Genomic DNA, 6,243 nt, shown 5'->3' with positions numbered 1-6,243 from the left:
AAAAGAGGGAAGGGGGAAGGGGAGGGATGTGTTAAGCAAGCAGGTTTACAGAAGCGAGAAATGCCGGTTAGTTCATGTACAGTCACTTATTCTATTACACACCAGACTACATTTAGGAAGTTTCACAACTTACTCTATTACATAGTGAGTTACATTCAGGAAAGGTTTCACAATGCTCGTAGCAAACAGCAAGCAAAACAGACTTCTCAGCAATTGTATTATCAAAGATCCATAATAAGCAGAAAAGAGAACTTAGCTTTAAACTAAGGCAGGGCTGTTCTTTTCACAGAGACGCTGGAGGGGATGTGGGCAAATTGGGCAAGACTGATAGAGCGCCGGGGCCTGACAGGGCATTGGAGAGTGGAGGGCAGGCGCCCAGAGGGGAAGGCAGGGTTGCTGAGGACAGGTCAGGTGGCTCACAGGCAGCTGAGCACTGCGCTGGCGCCAGGGAGAAGGCGAGACGTTGGCCCTCCCAGCTTCCTAGAGCGGCCACGAGAGGCGGGGCGGCGACGCGCCTGCGCGACCTGGGCCGACGGAGAGCTGGTCTCTGAGCGACGGGTTCTGGGCGGGTGGTGTGGCTGGAGGACTGGCTGTCGGGGACCTGGGGAGGTGAGCCGCCGGGCGGGGCGCGGGGGCGGCGGAGGCGGCGGGGGGGGGGGGGGGGTGGCGACCGGCAGTGAGGGTGCACGGCTCGGGAGGGCGGCGGGGACGCTCGGCCCCGCCCGGGGTGAGACTCTGGGGTCGGGGGTGCTGGCTGAGGCCCGGCCTGGAGGCGGCGCCCGGGGCGGGCGGTCTGACCGGGCGGGGATCCGGTACCCGCTGCGGTGAGGAGTGTAGCTGGAAGCGCTTTGCAGCCCGGGGCAGAGAGTTGGGAGTAATGGCTTCTGTGCTTTATCCTTTCTCCCAATTATGCAAACAAAGCGTACTCATTAGGGACAATTAGATGACGCGGGTGGGAGCCAGAAAAGTGAGAATAACCGCAGTCTGCAAATAGTTTCGTCTGGATGCTTCCTGACATTTTAAAATTTGCTCACAATTATGCACATTCATACACGGGTGCATGTGCATTTGGAAATGGGATCGTACTGTGGCCTTTAAAAACTTAGTATTATTGGGATGCAAAAGTACTGTGCTAAAATTTACATAATACTTACCAGAGGGCACAATAAAATCGACCACTTTAACCATTTTCAAGTGTGGCAAAATTGAGCGGCATTAAGTACATTCATACCCTTGCGTTTTGAAAATTATGATACCTTCAACCGGCGGAATGCATTTGTTCACATAGCGGTCAAAATTGGTGCTAGCGTTAGTTAGGACGCCACCGAGACATAATTTCTGGGAGGATAATTAAAAGGAAACGTTTTCGTTGCAGTTTATTTTCCGTAGTTAGTACACACTACACAAAGCTGTAATGCTCACAAAGTGACGCTTGTGCAGGAAAATAGCAGAATCTTGTGTATTAGGGTGATTGCCTCTTTTCAAAATGAAAGTGTAGCATATAAAAGGGAGTTTTAATTTTTTCAATATACATTTTTAAAGATTTTATTTTTAACAAAAAGGGTTTTTTAAAGATAAGGGACAGCTCTTAAAACCACTGTACTGTCTCTGACTTGCATAGGCCTAAGAAGTCAGAGAATGGTCGGTCCCCTTCTAAGTTACAAGTGGTGGCCAGGAAAGAACACCACCCTGTTTCGAGCTGTATGTAGTGCAGAAGTGAAAACGCATTAGTATTAGTACATTATTTGCAAGGAAATGTCAGTGAGTGGTTTTAGTCATAATTTGATGAAGGGATTTCGGAGAACTTGCATCCGCTTACACGTGTGTGTATGTGTGTGTGTGTGTGTGTGTGTGTGTGTGTGTTGAGGGTCTGATGAATGGGGGTGCTCTTACCTGTCGTGTTAATGCTGAAGAAAGGCAGACAAATTTTGGTTAAAAATGTAGTCCTTACTGTAGGTCGAAATGACGGGAATGTTTTGAAGGTAAACCCTCAGTATATACTTAGAAAGGAAACTGACAACAGCATCACAAATACTAAGTCTGCCACTTGAAGTTTTCTGAGGCTCCTCGTGTCCAGGCTGTATCAGTGCAAGGGCATTCGGTGATGTCGGAGAGTTGCTTGGGAGTAGAAATACATAACGTATAGTAACCATAACTTACCTTATTTGTCAGTCTTCGGGATTGTTGTATCAGAAACGCTCTGAAAGAACTCCCCAGGTGAATCATGAGATGCTCTACAAGATTGGATTTTTGAGCTTAAACTTCTGCCTGATCTTACACCTCTTACCCTCCTTCCTTGTTTTATTACAGTGTGTCGGACCAGACATGCCTATCCAACATGCCATGTGTTTTCTTCATTTTCTGTCTTCCTGTAAGCTCTGCAAGGTGGTGGTGTTTTTTGTTTATTTGTTTTGGTTTCTTGTGGTGTTTTGTTTTTGGTATCCTTATTCGTTATGTAGTCCTTAGTGCCTGGGGCATAGCTGGTACCCAGTAAATACTGTTAATAAAAGAATGAATCTAAATTGGAGATAAGAATAACAATATTTAATACCTTGATTGCCACGGTTTTTTTTTTTTTTTAAACCTAAGATAGAAATACATCAGAAAAAAGTGATAACAGTTCTCCCATTCCGAGACCTTTTTCTTGAGGCGCCTGGGTGGCCTAAATGGTTAAGCGTCCAACTTTGGCTCAGGTCACGATCACAAGGTCCGTGAGTTCGAGCCCCGTGTCAGGCTCTGTGCTGACATCTCAGAGCCTGGAGCCTGCTTCCGATTCTGTGTCTCCCTCTCTCTCTCTCTGCCCCCCTCTCAAAAATAAGTATATATTTAAAAAAAAAAAAACAAAAAAAAAAAACCAAACCCTTTTTCTTTTGAATAGTTGTGGACTTAGAGAGGGTTGCAGAAACCGTACCGAGTTCCCTTATATTCTTTGGTCAGTTTGCGTAGAGTTAATATCTTGCATAACCATAGTACAAGTCCTCAAACTTCAGAAATTTACAGTGTACGATGCTATTCATTAAACTGCTGACTTTACTTACAGAGTCCAGCAGTTTCTCACTAATGACCTTTTTCTGTTCCAGGATCCCATCTAGAATCCCTCATTCCACCATTCCTTGTAGTTGCCCTGTCTTCTTGTTTTCCTTCAATATGTGACAGGCTCTCCATCTTTCCTTGTTTTTCATGACGTTGACACTTTTCAAGTACGTTGTATGGGTATTTTTAGAATGACTCTCACTTTGGTTTTGTCAGATGTTTTTTCCTGCTTCAATTGAGGATGATGTTGCTGTGTGTTACTACTGTCGATACTGATGTTGACCTAGTGGTGTCTTCCATGTGTCACCACTGTAAAGAGTGATTACTTTCCCTTTGTAACCAGTGATTATTTGGGGGAAGATACTTTGAGACCTTGCGTGGCAATATCCTGCTTTTCTTTACTGTTCACCCACGAGTTAGCCTTCTTGGTGGATCTTATCACTGTAATGGTCTAGTGGTGACTTTGATTTCTGTTATTCCTTCTCCAGATAATAATTGGAGTATTTCCTGAGGAAGAGTTGTGCCTTCTTTCCCTTTGTTTTATTTCTTCAATTATTTGTATCTGTGTGATGTTGGATACATATCCTTGGGGCTATGATGCGGTGCTAACGGTACTTATTTCGTTGATAAATTATTCCAGCTTTGGCCCTTGGGGGCTCTTTGCAGTGGCTCCTGCTTCCCCTTAAAGTGTCCACATCCTTTTTGGTGTCTTTCCCTGACTTTCTGGCCCCATACGTTAATTGTGTTTGTTGTATCTTCCCTTCCCCAGCCCCCGAGACCACCACTTCTCCAAAGACCCCTCGTTCCTTTCTCCATGTTGACGGTTTATTGGAGAATGATACTGAGAAACCAAGTTTTGGGCGCTAGGTTTGAGCTCACTTCTTAACTGATGTACGGGTTCAAGTATACTGTAACACTCTAGGTATGTACTGGAAGCAGTCTTTCTTGTTTCCTTATCAGCGTATAAAATAAAGCGTATGTGCCCTCACACTGGTAGGAAAAACACGGGAATAAGAGACTGCTAAATGAGGATTAAAAAAAATTTTTTTTAACATTTATTTATTTTTGAGAGAGAGAGACAGAGTGTGAACTGAGAAGGGGCAGAGGGAGAGAGAGGGAGACAGAGAATCTGAAGCAGGCTCCAGGCTCTGAGCTGTCAGCACAGAGCCCGACGCGGGGCTGAAACGCACCAACTGTGAGATCATGACCCGAGCCGAAGTCCGGCACTTAACCAACCGACTGAGCCACCCACGTGCCCCATAAATGAGGATTTTAAAAGAAAACGAAATACGTCATGTATGAGCTGAAGAAGCAAAATGACAAAAGAGGAAACTGTCCCTGAAAAATGCCCAGATAATTGTTTGGGATTTCCCCTGTTTTTACAAAGCCATTTTCATTGCAGGATTGAGACTGGGCCTAAGGTATGAAGCTCTGGGAGAAGAGGCCCGATCAACTCAGGTTGCCTCCTAGGCCTGGGATGGGTGAAGTTTTATTTCTGTTCTCAAAAGCTGGTTGGGACGTGGAGAAACCCTGAGGCATTAGGAAACCTGAATTTAACTGGGCAGCTTCAGCTCACTGGCCCCCATGTCTTTACTGTGCCCTGGGTCTTTCCAGGTCTTTAGCTTTGTCCGTGTTCATGGTTGCAGAGGCTGGGCCAACCCTTCCTCCCCAGTTGAAGGCCTGGAACCCCTCGCCAGGTTCCTAGGCTTTCGCCCTCATTTTCCTGTCAGCTAGTCTTCTCATCACCTGTGTCCAGATACTTCGCTGGCCTCTTTGGACATTTCTGTAGCAGCTGCTTTAGAACAGGCCTGCTTGGAGGCTTATTTTTGGTGCTAATTGTGCTGTGGATCTCCATTTCCTGAGATAGGTCTTGCCATTTCTATTTCCTGCTGGGTGCCTTCCTTCAGAACATTTGTCCCTGGGCTCAAGTTCATTCTCTTTAGCCTCACTGCCAGATTTCTGGTCACTGTGAGCAGCTTTCTAGTCCTTTCCTACTTGGGTTTCTTGCTCTTCTCCAGTCTATTCTGCAGGTTTGTTGGGGAAAGTCTCTGTCCCTCTTCCTCTGACTTTCAGCTGCCTTCTGAGCAGTTGTTTCTGCTGCTGGGGCTCAGCACGGCTGGAGCCTGTCCCTCTTGCTCGGCTCAGCCTTCATTTGTTGTTGCTGGTCTTCAGCTCTGTCTGTAGGCCTTCAGCCACTTACTTTATCATTTCCCTCCTTTTCCTTTGCTTTTGTTTTCTCCAGTACTTCTTCTTTTTCTCCACTGTTTTTCCACATCAAAGCTTCACTTCTCTGCCAGAACTTCAGCTGACTCCTCAGCATGCATGATCCCTAATGTAGTTCTTGACTGGACTGACTCTTCATGCCCTGAGAACAGGAGTGTAGTTTTTTTGTGTGTTAGCTGGATGGCAGCCTGCTTTCTGGCATGAGCTCTTTCCGTCTGTGGTTAGTCACTCTTTTTTCTCTGTCCTGACAGCATTGGCTGAGTCTGGGAGATAGCGAATAGGTATTGGTTTATAACCAAGTAGGGGATGGCTTCCGAGTGAAGGGAGTGATTTCTTTAAATGTATTTAATGGTCGCAGGAGATGGAGGATGGTTTCAGGGGACGGTGAACATCATTTGTGACTTGGTGTACTCAGTTATGGGACCCTTTACAAGAGGTACCTAGGCCGGCTGTTTATCTCACCCTTTTTGTGGACTCTTTTTGTTTTGTCTCTTTGTCTTAACATTCTTGGTCTTTGTTTTTTCTTTTGCATGTTGCGTTTAGGGGTTGCATTTTGCTCTTTTCATTCTCTTCTTATTTGCCGGGTCATGTCTTAGGTTGGTCTCGTAATTTTTAGGAGATCTAAGGTCACGTTGGTTGGTTTTTCCATTTGCAGTTTTTGAGTGCAGCCACCATTTGCTCTCAGTACCCCTTCAAGGCTTGCTGCCTCTCCCCCTCAGTGCCTGTCCCTGTGTCCTGGGAGCTGCCTGATACTCATTTAGTGTGTTTGGTACAGAGAATTCTTGATTACTTTGATGATCGTAAAAGTGACATGTAAAAATTCACGGAACACTGGTTAATAGGAAGGGAAAGCCTTTATCCCACTTTCTGGAGAAGATAATGGGTGAGAACACTCTGGCAGCAAGGCTAAGAAAGTTTTTGTGCATATTCCAGCTGTACTTTATTTTTATTTTAAGTCTTAACTAGTTAATAACTATAATTTTTAAA

The 6,243-nt window shown here is 45.5% G+C and overlaps 1 protein-coding gene across 2 annotated transcripts in view; it reads left to right on the top strand.

Annotated features, from left to right (window-relative positions):
* Positions 1-479: 479 nt before the first annotated feature.
* ZNF445 (zinc finger protein 445) overlaps positions 480-6,243 on the top strand; it is a 28,552-nt gene continuing 22,788 nt past the window's right edge. For both annotated transcript variants that reach the window (XM_053904143.1, XM_053904142.1), the window contains exon 1: positions 480-609. The gene's annotated coding sequence lies outside the window, so the exon portion shown is untranslated. The remainder of the gene's footprint in view (positions 610-6,243) is intronic.

Source organism: Panthera pardus, unplaced genomic scaffold, assembly GCF_024362965.1.
Source record: "Panthera pardus isolate Hobbes unplaced genomic scaffold, ASM2436296v1 HiC_scaffold_16, whole genome shotgun sequence".
Lineage (NCBI taxonomy): Eukaryota > Metazoa > Chordata > Mammalia > Carnivora > Felidae > Panthera > Panthera pardus.
Note: the sequence above shows the minus strand (reverse complement) of the source record. Positions and strands in the feature narration are given on the sequence as shown.